At 38.0% G+C, this 14,420-nt stretch overlaps 2 protein-coding genes across 4 annotated transcripts in view; one reads left to right on the forward strand and one right to left on the reverse strand.

Annotated features, from left to right (window-relative positions):
* TRAPPC3L (trafficking protein particle complex 3 like) overlaps positions 1–14,420 on the reverse strand; it is a 49,335-nt gene that overhangs the window by 21,114 nt on the left and 13,801 nt on the right. The window lies entirely within an intron of this gene.
* CALHM4 (calcium homeostasis modulator family member 4) overlaps positions 11,158–14,420 on the forward strand; it is a 33,201-nt gene continuing 29,938 nt past the window's right edge. Inside the window, exon 1 of one of the 3 annotated variants that reach the window (XM_010373221.2) lies at positions 11,158–11,332. The gene's annotated coding sequence lies outside the window, so the exon portion shown is untranslated. The remainder of the gene's footprint in view (positions 11,333–14,420) is intronic. The other 2 variants (XM_010373222.2, XM_010373223.2) reach the window with 2 other exon arrangements.

Here is a 14,420-nt window from a genome sequence, read left to right on the forward strand (position 1 = left end):
CTGCGTTGCTCAATACATGAGGGGTGGTGTGCCCAAAGGGACCGTGGAAGTGCCATGCCCCTTTTGCCAAACCTGTTCCTGTGCATCTCTTCCATCTGACCATTTCTGAGTTATATTCTTTTATAATAGATGGATGAAAGTAAATAAAGCTCTGTCCTGAGATTCATTGGAACCTCTGCTTTGTAGCCATGTCAGATAGAAGATGTGAGTAACTTTGGAACCTACTGCTTGTGACTGGTGTCTGAAGTTGGGGGAGGTCTTACGGGACTGAGCTCTTAACCTGCTGGGGGTCTGCACTTAATGCCGATTAATGCCAGAATTGAATTTAAGATATCCAGTTGGTATTGGAGAATTGGCCAATTGTGTGGGAGAAATTGGCCAATTGTGTGGGAGAAAACCTATACAATTGGTGGCAAGCAGTGTTCAGTGTTGAGTGTGAATGTCAGTTAAAAAAGGTTTGTTTTTTCTACATACAATATCTTTGGGAACTTGGAGGTGCAGGGTCAGACATCTGTGTGTGTATCTGGCAGGGAGAGAACAGGGATTAGGGATGTGAAGGAGTAGAGTTTTCAGAATAAAGGGAGACAAAATTCAGCAAAGAATTCTCTTTCTTAATCTTTCTTGACTTGAAGTTTGTCTGCCTTTAAGTGTCTTCTGAGCTGGAAAAACACACATAGGAAGCAATGCCCATGCCTCTCTTGCAGTGCTTGAGAGGCTGAAACAGAAGTTCTATAGAAGTAGGTTAGTTGTGAGAAACTGAGGATTGAGGAGTCATATCTGGGGCATATTTCTGCTACCCTCAACTCCAGGGACTTTCTGCACTCAGAAAGCTTACACTCATGACAATGACTGCCTCATTCAAGAAACTCCAAGCTGACTGGCAAGAAGCCGGCAGTCTGGGTACTTGGTGCTGCAGCTTAATAAGTAGCAGAGGAGCTCATCCTCCTCCTCTGGAAGAAGTCACTTAACAGGTTGTCATCCTGACTCCTGGTCCTAAATTCTTTAACAGTCCTTTACTCAGGAAAAAAACAAGTCCAAGAAAACTTATCTGTCCCATGAATTGTCCTGGAGGCAGTGGAGCAAGATAGGGAGAGCAAATTGGTGCCTGCTCTTGAGTATCCTGAGGGAATGGGTATCCGGAGGCAGCAGCATGAGCTGGCTTTGACAGCAGAGACTTTAAGATGTGTGGACCATTAGTTGTCTTTGGATGTGCTCCCTAGAGGCTGCGCCTGACACGGGCTGTGTATACATGATTTATTAAAAAGGAAATCCTCTTAGGAGAAACATACTAGCAGGATAAACACAAGAAAGAATGCAGTTTCAAGTGGAGTCTCAATCAATCCCACAGGAAATTCTGGGGCTTCAGCCTCAGCTTGACCTACAGGGGCTCTGGAATGTCAGTTTCCTCCTGACCCAACTGTGCTCTGGGGCTTCCATTGCAGCCAAGAGTTGTTCCGGGGCAAGAGAGAGCATTCCTCATAAAACTCCAGGTGAGGAGTTTCCATTGGTCCAAGGGTGATCTTCCAGAGGAGGTTACACCACAGAACTGGGACACTGGCACCCTGAATTTGGATATCTAGAGAGGGCACCCAAAGATCATACTAATGTCTGCCATAACAGTCTCTTCCAGGTCTAGAATTGAGGCGTATGGAGGGGGTCCTTGGGCTAGAGTTAACCCAAGCCCAGGTTGACTCCCTTTTTATACTTCTAATTTTCCCTGAAGATCTTGTCTTCTCTCTACCACCACTACCCTATTATGTAAGAGGAAAGGATTGCAGAATGCTCTTGAAAAGAATGTGATGCTTTCCCATACAAGGAATATACTCAAGGAAAAATTTCATGGCACACAATGCTGATTCTGTCCAATTTATCCCATGATAAATTGTGTACACATATATATGATTCTTTAGTTTTTCCTGTGCAGTTCCTTCCTTTTTTCAGGCTCAACCACTTAATTCAGCTTTAGGATACATTCAGCTTATTCATATCAAATATCAAGTGGGGAAAAAATCTTTAACAAAGATTACAAAAATAAGGCATGGCAGACAAATCACTACATAATTCTATGCATTATACCTTAAAGTAATATATTGTAAAATAAATGTATCCAAAGCAACTTTTAAAACTTTTGCATGGTTTTCTATTTGAGACCTTTAAAGCATCACTGAAAATGTATACATTTAACGAGAGAACCATGACATTATTGATTCAGATTAGTTGTTTCAAAGCCTGATGATCCACTGATTTACTCTAAAAACTGCTTAAAGCAATCCAGAAGTCACTGGGTAGCAGAAAACTGCTATCGCATCTCACATGATATTTTTCGGGTACTTCAACTACTAACCATATTATTCTATTTAGACTTTGGTGGTTCTGAATTCTCTAAGGTAATTGTCTTAATTTTCTAATATTTCCCTCTCATTTTTCTCTGTTGTACAAGCCAGGGGATATTTAACTTCCTTTGTGGGTAGTGCTTGGACTTCTCTCATTTTAGATCCCAAAATCATTAAGAAAAAGCTAAGAGGTTGGTGTGAGAGGTTTGATGGAAAGCATCTATCTGTGTTTGTCAGCAGCTCTCGATGTTGGCTGCACACTGGAATCACCTGGGGGCCTTTGACAATCTCAATGTCTGGTCCCATTTCCTAAGAACCTGATGTAACTTTTCTGGGTTAGGGCCTGAACATTGAAATTTCTTTTAAAAGCTTCCTAAGTGATTATAATGTACAGTCATGGTGAAGAACTACTGATTTTATATAGGGAGTCGGTGAAGGTGGTGAGGGGCTGTGAGGTTAAAATATTGGAAATGTTATTTGGATTTCAAACAGCAGAGTATGATAAAGATTTAAAAATTGGCCCTCTGGGAAAAAAGAGACATCCTCATATGACGTATTTGCCAATATACCATGGGTTTTCTTGGGCTGGGAAGAACTTTCAGAAGTTTTACAGTGAGCTTTTTTTTTTTTTTTGGATTTAAATTGGTTCTAGCTAAGCAGTTTTAGAGTATCTTTGGTGTACCTGGGTCTCTCATTTTAATAAACATTTAACAGTGGTATATTAGTTAGGATTCTCCAGAGAAACAGAACCAACAGTACAACAGTATATATACATACATACATATACATGTGTGTGCTTGTGTGTGTATGTGTCTGTATGTCTGTGTGTGTATGCGTGTGTATATATACATAAAATATATATGAAAGGGGATTTATTGTGGGAATATATATTGTTATATATATTATTGTATACAACAAAATACGACAAATATATAACAAAATATATGTGCTATATATATTGTGTGTGTGTATATATATATATAAGAGGATTTATTGTGGGAATTGGTTCATGTGATTATGAAGGCTGAGAAGGCCCATGACATGCCACCTGTAAGCTGGAGAATCAGGTAAGTGAGTAGGGTGGCTCAAGCCCCAGTCTGAGGACCTGAGAACCAGGGGAATTGATGGTACAAATCCCAGAGCCAAAGGCAAAGGAACCTGAAGTTTTTATTTCTAAGGGCCAATAGAGAAGGAGAAGATTGGTGACCCAACTCCAGGAGACAGAGAAAAGAGTGGTGACCCAACTCGAGGGGAGACAGAGAGAGACAGAGAGAGAGAGAGAGAGCAAATTTGTCCATCCTCTCCCTTTTTGTCCTACCCAGGCCCTCAGTGGATTGTATGGTGCCTGCCTAGATTAGGTGAGGGCAGATTTTCCTTAATTACTCAGTCCACTGATTCAAATGCCAATCTTTTTTGGAAACACCCCCATATACATACCCAGAAATAATGCTTTAATAACTATCTGGCTGCCCCTTAATCCAATCAAGTCGACATCTAAAATTAACCAGCACATGTGATAAATTAAACATGGTTCAATGGCTCCTTCTGGTAGATGTAGTCTTGTCCTCACTTAGAATCTGACCTTATGAACCAATAAACTATGGCAGACACAAAAGTAGGTTGTTAAGCAGTATCACAGTTTATGCCTTGGTCTCTTACAATGTTGCAATGCTCAACAGTATGGTAAAAGTCACTATGTAAGAACTGCAATTACCCGGGGACTACCAAGCTCTGAAAAGGCCCAAGCTAGCCAGTTGCGGGGGTCTGGGGGAGAGAGAGAGATAAAGATAAAGAGAGAGAGAGAGAGAGAGATCCCAATGGCTCCAATTATCCCAGATATTCTAGCTTAGGAGCCAGACATGTGAGCGAAGGAGTCACTTTAAACATTCAGGCCCCGGTGTACATGACATGGAGAAGGACCAGGAAGTCCAACCAACAGTGAGAACAAAAGGCCCCAGATCTATGGCCCTAGTCAAATCATTGTAGCCATCTCCAAACATTTGACCCACTCCAGTGGAGGCTGCAGGCTTTGTAGAGAAGTCCTTGCTATGTCCTATCCAACTCCATGACCCCAAAAATCATGAGCTTAAATAAATGTTTGTGGCTGTAAGTCACTGAATTTTGGGGCAATATGAAGCGATAGAGCCTGAGCACTAACATGAAAATCAAAATTTATAAAAAGACAAAAATTAGAGGCAAATTGTATTTATACATTTATACATTCTCTCTATGCATAGAGAGCATTTTCTTCAATAATGTTTTCTTTTTCTTTAGGTTCCAGTTAGCAGTATAGCATCTATAGCATGATTTGACAGATGCTGATAAGTATCTCTCTAAAATTTCTCCACCAAAGCTGGAGGTTCACTTTTAATTATTTTTGGTTAAATTTTGTTTGAAAGGAACACAAACATATTATTGGGAGGAGTAACACATTAAGCTATTATTTGTTATTAATATCTAGGAAAAAATAGCAAGCGAGGGTTTCGGACTAGGCTGGCCTTCAGTAAGCTGGAAACAGACTGTTCTTCTAGTCTTGTCCCTCAAAATGTTATCTTCAGATCGTCAACATCAGCATCGCGATGAAGCTTGTTAGAAATGCAGAATCAGACAGTATCTAAAACCTGTTGAGTCAAGCCTGCAGTTTAACATGATCCTAGCTGATTCCAGTTCAAGTTAAATTTGATAACACTAAGGCAGTGGTTCTCAAATTTTGGTCCATGTAAAAATCATCTGGAGGGCTTATTAAAATGTGGATTGCTGAACTCCACCTCCAGGGTGTCTGATTCAGTAGGTCTGGAGTGAGGCAAAAGAATCTGCATTTCTAACAGGTTCTCAGGTGATACTGATGCTACTGGTCTAGGGGCTACATCTTGAGAATAACTGCTGTACGGCACAGAGCAGGCAATTCTGGGGAAGGCAGGCTGTAAGAAACTCAGAATCTTGGGCTGCACTCCAGATCTACTGAATTGGTCATTAACCTGTCCAAGACTTTGGGGTGCCTTTCTATTCATTCAAGGATACCTTTCGTCCTTTAGGAATATTTTAAAGTTTACTTCACATAAGTTTTACATGTTTCTTGTAAACTCTATTTGTAGGTGTTTTCTTTGTTCCTATTGTAAATGGTTTCTTTTTTCCACTATATCTTTCTAAGTGATTGTTATCTGAGTATGTGAAAAGCTATTGTCTTATGCTTATTAATTTTATCTCTCTACTAATTATTTTATTGTTTATAGGGCTTTTCAGAATTTGAAAGCAAACGTTTTACAACCTCTGATGACATAATCGATCTAGACAATAAATAATGAATTCTAAACTATTAGGTGAAAGCAGAATGGGGTCAGACCTATGCAATTTGAAGCCATTCATCCATATTAGCATCACTAAAAATCAAACCAGATATTATGTGCCTTAGGAGGCAAGGCAAGAACAAGTACATAGTACCACCTGTGAAATATTGTTTCCTAAAAAGCTAAACCTAATCAACTATTTAGACATTACTGCTAGTTTATAGGAAATGTGAGTAACAGAAAACAAGGCAATTAGCCCCACAAGAAAACAACCAGGTACATCTAGATACAGAACATTCCATTTTATAGATGACTCAGTTTCCCCACAGATTAACAGTATTAAAAAAGAAGAATAAGGGAGATATAAGTGACTTACTAACCAGATATGCTGGATAGATCTTATTTGTATCCTGTTTCAAAACAACCAACTGTAACAAGATATCTTTGAGATATTTAGGAAAATGTGAATATTAGATGATTTTTAGAGAATTATTAATTTTGCTATGTGTGATAATGGTGTGCTGGTTTATGTTTTTTAAAAAGTTCTTCAGTTAGAGATGTATATTTAAATATTTATATGTGAACTGCCATGATGTTTAGAAGTTTTTTAAAAATACTTTAGAAAAAAGAAAGTTTAGGGAAAAAGCTGAAAGATGAAACAAGATTGGCAAAATATGGAAACTTTTGAAACTGGATGGCAGGTACATGGAATTCATTACATTATTCTCTTTACATTTGTATATGTTTGAAAAATTTCATAAGGTACACAACAAAATAAATGAAAGCAGTTATTTTGCTAAAGTTTCTTCAATCACCTCCTGCTTGGCTGCAGTTTACCTTTTAGTAACATTCTTAGCAAAGGCTCATAGGAATGCTATTCCTTGAATTCTTACATATTCAGCCTGTTGGCCTGTTCTCTAATTGAAGGACAGCTTGTCTGGTTCATACTTTCTCTACGTGAGTGTATTGTAAGCGTTACTTCATTGTCTTTTGTCATTGAATATTGCTGAGGTGCCACACCCTGATGTCTGATGCCATCTTTATTTCTTCTTTATTACTAACATGATATTTTATCCTATATTCTCATTGGTTTCTTTATCTTTCATGTCCAAAAATGTTAAATAGGCCTTCAGGTAGGTCTTTCTGGAACAATTTTTCCTGCTAAAAGTTTACTCTTTCATTCTGGAGAATCATTTTCTTATATTTCAATAAAAGAGTTGGAAAATTTTCAACTTATTTTCCTGTCTATGCTATATCATTTTCAAGAAACTATATTGTTTTGAACTTAAAACTAAACCACTCCTATGTTACTACTGGAATTTCATGAATTTAATTTTAAAAACTAAGTTAATTTGAAGTCTTGGCTCTTGTTTCATCTAAGTTTCACAAGCATACTGGGAAGGAGGTATTACCTTTTCTATGTTTATAAATAATGCTAGAGTCCAAAAAGGCTAAGGTGGTTAAGCCATTGTGAAGTTATTGAACATCAATTTGGGCCTACATTTGTCTACTCCTAATTTCCATCACACAAATTCTGCCTCATTTTCGTATATTCTTGATTGTTCATATAACTTTTGAAAGGATGTTCCCTCATTTGTAAAATGAGGATGTTGAATTCATACATCTCCAAGTCTCTTTCAACTCTGTTGTCCTAAATCTTACAGTCCGTAGTGTGTGAATTCCCAGTCCATTGGATTCTTAGTGTCCTCTTGGGAATAGAGGTCTATCTCCAGGTCTCCTGGCCTCTGTCTGGGCCCCTGGATTCTTTCCCATCCTGAACAGCTTTTCACCTTGGGTTTCTAAATACTTAGGATAGTTATACTCAAACTATGCTTCTACTGTATCACTGAAGTAAACTTTCCATTTTATTTTTTAAAAATTTCCTTAGATAAAAATGACAATTGATACAGAAGGAATTTTTGGCAGTGGAAAGTTTATAAAAGATTTCAAATAGTCCCCAAACTTTAATTTTTATATATTTTAGAGTGCACCTTTCTTTCCATCTGGCCAGCTATCTTTTTTTTTTTTTTTTTTTTTTTTTTTTTTTTTTTTTTTTTTTTTTTTTTTTTTTTTTTTGAGATGGAGTCTCGCTCTGTCGCCCAGGCTGGAGTGCAGTGGCCGGATCTCAGCTCACTGCAAGCTCCACCTCCCGGGTTTACGCCATTCTCCTGCCTCAGCCTCCCGAGTAGCTGGGACTACAGGCGCCCGCCACCTCGCCCGGCTAGTTTTTTGTATTTTTTAGTAGAGACAGGGTTTCACTGTGTTAGCCAGGATCTCGATCTCCTGACCTCGTGATCCGCCCGTCTCGGCCTCCCAAAGTGCTGGGATTACAGGCTTGAGCCACCGCGCCCGGCCCAGCTATCTTTTTATAATTTCAGGTTTCCTGAACCTACGGCTACACCAGTTCCAGAGAGAAATCTTCACAAGTTTTAAATTGCAATGAAAACTGAGATTAAGATGGGAAAATGAATTAATTACTTCACCTAATCACATTCACTGGGTCGTTTCAAGAAATAGGATTAAGTCAGCAAAATAAGAACTCATGATATTGAGTAACTTTGCTTAAGAACGGTACCTTAAGATATATGCATTCTTTGGCAGTTTATAACCTATAAAATGGTGACTAGTTGCATTGTAAAAACATTCTGTGCCTATATTTTATCATAAAGACATGTGCTTCTGCAATCATAATAATTTCTGATAGTTTCAACAGAACACAATTATTTCTCCCAGGGGTTTCATTGGTATTTGTGTCACGGAGGAAGCATGAGGGATAGTAATCAGTGTTTTAAGAAGGGTTACTTCCTTAAACAGTTGGCTAACAGTGAATGGGTTTCACCGACCCTATGCATGAAGTCAAGCAATTAAAGAAATATATGCTTACAAACTGGTCAGTTTCCATCTTCTTCTGAGAGATGTCCTCAAAAACACAGCCTCCTTCCCTACCTCTTTCCCTACAGACAAATTTGTTGTCCCAACTAAAGGTGAGATGGACTTTGTTTCAATCAAAACTGTTCCACTTTTATATCTCTCTAGTGTTTTCCACTTTTTTTTCCAAATGGATTTTTATTTATTTGAAGCATGTAAAAGACATAAAATAAGAGGTAACTAGGGGAAGAATTTGGATGGAGGGTCTGGAGGAGTGGCAGCCTTAACATGCAGCCTCACTTCTACAGGAATCACCCTAGAGTTCCATAGAACACAGTTAGGGAACTCTTCTTCTAAACAGTGGAGGCCCATTAGGATCACTCGGAGAGCATTTAAAAAGTTCCAATGCCTGTGCCTTATTCCCAGAGACCACAATTTAATGGGTCAAAAGTAAGTTCTGAACGTCAGGATTTTTTGGAAAGCTCCAGGGGATTCTATGTAGGAGCTAGAATTGATAACCCTTGCCCTGGAGTATCACTGAGAGGTCAGTGCGAGTCTGAACCAAATCTTACTTCTGACACAAACTAAACATCACACCAGGGAGGGATGGCCTGGAATTTGGTGTTCCTGATGTGTCTCTGAATCCTTAGATCCAGACAGATCTTGCTTTAGGGTTTTGTTTCCCAGGGTATTTACTTCATGGTTTTCTTTTCTTAATTAAGAATTTTATTGTAAATAGTTACATTAATAAAATGTTCCCAAAGCTATTGCTATTTTCAATACACTTAGGTTTGTTTTAAAGGAGTTAAGAATATGCCACCCCCAAATATTGCCACTTTGACATATAGACTCATTATTTTGAGTTAAAGGGACTTGAAAAGCAGCAGTCACAAGATTGCTCTGACCTTCCTGCTGTTTCTTAAAGGCAGGAGAAGAAATTCCCGTGTGAAGGATATCCTCCCTATACTAGAAAGAAAACAACACTCTTATCATCAAGGAGGGGCAAGTGAGGCTGAGAGGATTCTGTACAGATTTTATTAAAATAATTATTTTCTTCTTGCCTCCCCAAATAATTTAGTTGCCTTTTCGCAAATTACTATTCTTTGTCCAATTCAGTAGGTAAGTGTTCAACTCCTTGGGCCTCCGTTTCTTTATTAAAGATTTCCATGCTATGTATTAAGTAATCTTTATTAAAGATTCCCATGCTATGTATTAAAAAAAAGCATGTGTATGCTTTTTTTTCTGTTGATCTGTCTCCTGTCAATTTAATTCTCAGGATAACTTTTAAAAAAAATCCTAAGAGGATAGAGGTGAAGTTTTACCTTCCCTACAGTTTCATGAGTCAGTTTCACCTGAGTTTCATCCAAATAACTTAAACAGCAGAAATAAAACCAATAATCTTCAATGCAAAGGGAGGGCAGCCTAGATATTCATGTGCTGGGATACTCGGAAGATTCAAAACTTCTCCCCTAGAAGGGAGAGCATTTGGACAAATGCCTAATGCATGCAGGGCTTAAAACCTAGATGGCAGGTTGATAGGTGCAACAAACCACCATGACACATGTATACCTATGTAAAAACCTGCACGTTGTGCACACGTATCCCAGAACATAAAGTTAAAAAAACTTCTCCCTTAGAGCATTTTTAGTAATGGAGCAAAAATGACATCTACATGCAGCCAGATTTCTTGTAAGTCCTGATTATGAACAAAAATGGAAGATGGACATTCATAAGGAAAGTGAGAGGCAGTGCTAAGTTATTTAGTGACTTGTAGAATTAGTAAGAATCAAGCCCTAAGAGATTCTTCTCTGTGACTAAAGAAAAAATAATATTATGCAAATGCAGTCATAATAAAAGTTTAAGGGTAATTCCCTTGCAGGTGCTTTGCCTTCATGTTGGAACTCTGCCATAACGGTGGATGTGGCCTTCTGGGTTTGATCCAATCAGTCTCAAAATCCGCAGAGCTTGTGGCTGTACACATATGCTTTTCCACAAAAGAAAATTTCCTACATTTTTCCTCTTTCACCCCTCCCAGAGGTACAAAACAGAATAGAACAAATGTGTGAGTGATTATATAAGGCAGTTCTTGCCTACTCAGTGGGGAGAAACAAGCCTAAGTGGTTATGCTTGTTTAAACAAGTATCGTATTTTTAATAATCTCTCTGCCATATTTCTGGCCCAAATTGTAATATGTCTTAAAATAATTTATAAATTGCTTTGCTTTTGCTGTGAATATTCATCATTTTTTAAATATTGAGAATTTTATTACCACAAAGAATTTGTCTTTCCTTTTAATTGATTTCTGCTCCCTTCTCTATTCAAAACTGCTACTAAATAGGAAAACGGTCTGACATTCAGTTCACTGTGATGCCAGCCTTCTCTGGAATGTTGTGTTGTGTTGGGCTGTGACTTCCATGGAATTCAATTCCTGTTTACCAAGGGCTCCCACTTACTTTATTTTAATATAGTATGTTGAAAAGAGTGGAAAAAAGAAAAGCAATTCAATAGGCTCTTACAACTAGGTTTTGAGTTAGCCTTTGAAAAACAGTAAGAGCAAAGAAAGATTTTATATTCAGGCTTATCTGATGAGCTTCCTTTGTTGTTGGTGTTGAGGGATTAAAGGGATGAGTAATCTTAGCAAAATGTTGAGAATGAGGCATATACAGTGCTTTAACCTTTGGGTCCTCCCTTGCCTGCACTGTGCTAGAACTGCTCTCTCTGACCAGTTCTCCTGTTTCTACCTGGTTGGTTGTGAACCTGCATTCTCCACATTTGTCCCGACTCTTCAGGTTAATCACTGAGCCTCTCACTTGGCTTTGCTGTACCCCTTCAGCTCTGTGCATTGTAAGGAATGCCCGGGTTGCAAATCTTACTAGACCCTGGGGATTCTGTTCCGTTCCAATACCTGGGTTTCCTACTTCAGTCTTCTGGCTGGGGTGGGAGGCATGTACAATAACAGCTAATTTCTCAAGTATCTATTTACATGTTATTCTAAGATAAGACAGTGGCGAGATATCAGAAAATTTTAGCATCTTTGCAATGAACGGAGTCACAACTGTTGGCTATCTGATGGAAGTTAATATGGGGTAATCTCCATACACCCTCCTGCTTCCCAGCATTCCCTTAGGGATTTCCTGTCAGGTTGCTTTTGGTAGCCAGAGCACTGTGTTGCTCGAGGTAAAGTAGATTGGAGCTGAGTGGAAGTTGTCCACCACTCGTATCTGCCTTCATTATCTATGTGGAGAGCACAGAACCCCCTCTCCATGTCTCGCGAGGCTGAAGTTACATGTCATCTGGTGAGGTTAACAGGTAGGCAGTTGCCGTGATGTGCCTTCAGCTCTCATGAGGTGAATGCAGCATGAATGAGTCACTTTTTGAGAGGACCATGAGCAAAAAGCAGTCTCCACAATATCAGTGAGAGATTTTAACCAAGTGAAGGGCAGAGATTGCATGAAAGTAAACAGGTCCTAAGTCTTTTATTTTATGGCCCCCAGGCTGCATTTCTGAGCCTATACCTTAAAGTAAGTTGTTGTGTGTAAGAGAAGGAGTGTTGAGGAATGGAAAGCAACTCTAAAACTGAGGTTTAAATATTCATCCTAGTAAAAGAAAGAACATTCAGAGGACAGGAAAAAAATGCCTCCCCATTTTGTGCACAGCATTATGATGGCAGCAAAATTCAAGTGTTGTGCATTGTACTGGGTGTGTTACATTTAGACTTAGACCCAGAATTGTGAAATATGGTAACTTTTAGAGAAGTATTTGTTTTTAAGATACTTGTTATTTAGAAAATTAAGGAAGCCAAATATAACCAGAAAAAAAAGAAAGCAAAGTAAGTAAAATACAGAAGCATAAAGGACTCCTCCCCCTCCCACCCCTTTTTTAAGAGAAAGGTAAAAACAGCCTAAGATATGTTGCTGTCTCTGACTTGAATGCCCTGGTTTAAGTTCATTTTATCTGGGCACTTTTCCTATTCACATTAAAAATCAGATTATCTCTCGTAACGTTCTTTGAAAAAAGAAAATACACAGAATGTCAAGAGAAATGACTGAAAAAGACTTAGAAAAAAGAGTAACAAAAGAAAAAGCCCCACAGGATTAGATGGCCAGAGCAAACTTTTGTAATTCATTCCTTTATAAGAAGTTCAAAGGGAAACCTAATACTATCTATTGTAGCACAACATCATTTTTCTTAGGAGAATTTGGTTATCTCCCTTCTACCAAAGCGTTCTTCTGAGCTCACTGTTCTGAGTAACGTTAGCCCCACTCTTGCTAATGGTCTAAAATATTTACTTTGCATTAACAATGTGGTTTCACTTGACTGCTTCCAAATGCAGAGGCATTTTATTCTGAAGTGTTTGCTTTCTTTGTTATTATCTGCAAATGTATAACAAAGACAGTTATTTCTACTTCAATACCTTATAGTTAGCATACTAAATGGAGTCTGCAACACTAGTTATTTGCCCCAAATTCTAGCTCTGAAACAAAGAAAAACAAATACCAGCATCAGTAAGATAAATACTGTGAGCAGAAGATTCATAGATAAAGTGAGACTCATATATATATATATATATATATATATACACATATATATATATATACACACACACACATATATATCTGTTATTAATTTCCTGGACAAGAAGAACAAGATATTTATCAATTACTTTGTCCTGTTTTGGAAAATCTTGGAATGTTTTTCATACCCAGATTCCCTTCCTGAGGGGCTCCCTGTGATTGCCAGGTTCTAATTATCCTGCCATTCTGGCCACATGGATTAGGGTGGGCATTTTGAGCCTGGACAGTCAGTTCACAGTTTGGCTAAGGCCCTGGAAGTGAGCTAGCATGAAACTCTACCTAACACAGGGCTAGTGATTGGCTGGACAGGTTAAAGACTCTCTTTTGGGGACTTGAAATATGAAACACATAGAGAAAGTCACAGTTTGGGTGATTGCGCAGAATGCAAATGACACCCAGAGAAAAAAAGAGTAAGCAGAAGCCATGAGGCAACAAAGCTGTGAAACACCAGAAGCAATGAGGTGGAGAGAAGGAAACGAAAAATGGAAAGATATTATTAGGTAATTATAAGAGCAGAACAAGCAGAGAAGGTTTGAGTCACGAAAATGGCACAGGACTGAAGTAGAGAACCACAAAGGCTTGCTGCTGAGGGTTCAAGATAGACTAAAACTGGAAGGATTTTCCAATTTTTGTTCTTTCATGGGGTCTGATTATTGTGTCCCAGAATATCTCTACAATAAACCCTAAAGATCTGACATAAACCAAACGCTGGTAACCTAAAGGAGTCTACCTAAAACAATTTGGCTTCATGATGAATTTTAGGATAATTTTCAAGCATTTTCCATAATAATATGAAGTGCACTATGTAATTATTTGATTACCTACTTAATATCTGCATTTGAAATCACAATTGACCTCAGAGTAGCAGAATGAATATCTCTCTTCTGAAACATACTACACTCATATAATAAATAATAAAACATACTACACTCATATAATAAATAATATAATAAATGGAAAAACAATAATAAATATATAATTTAATACAATTACAATTTATATTTGATTTATATTTAATTTTAAAATACAATATTATAAACAATATTAGAAAAAACAAATGTTTCAATAAAATTATCAAGTTGAGTTCACTATCATTATTTAATAAGAATCAGTTATTTTCCTGTTCAGGATCCTATCGCAGTTTAAATCTTGTTGTCGTGGATTTATTATTGTGAACAACCAGGTACTTTTAGAGTGCTAATTTTGAGTGTAATGAATATTGCTTGAAATAAGAGGGCAGCTTCTGCATGTGGTGTTAGTATCGAGCAGACAGAGTAGGAGTCTTTCATTTAGAGACAAATGTGGACCACTGCCCTCTTCTGGACAGACTAGGAGGAGCAACAGAGTGTAGATGAGTG

Source organism: Rhinopithecus roxellana, chromosome 4, assembly GCF_007565055.1.
Source record: "Rhinopithecus roxellana isolate Shanxi Qingling chromosome 4, ASM756505v1, whole genome shotgun sequence".
Classification (NCBI taxonomy): domain Eukaryota; kingdom Metazoa; phylum Chordata; class Mammalia; order Primates; family Cercopithecidae; genus Rhinopithecus; species Rhinopithecus roxellana.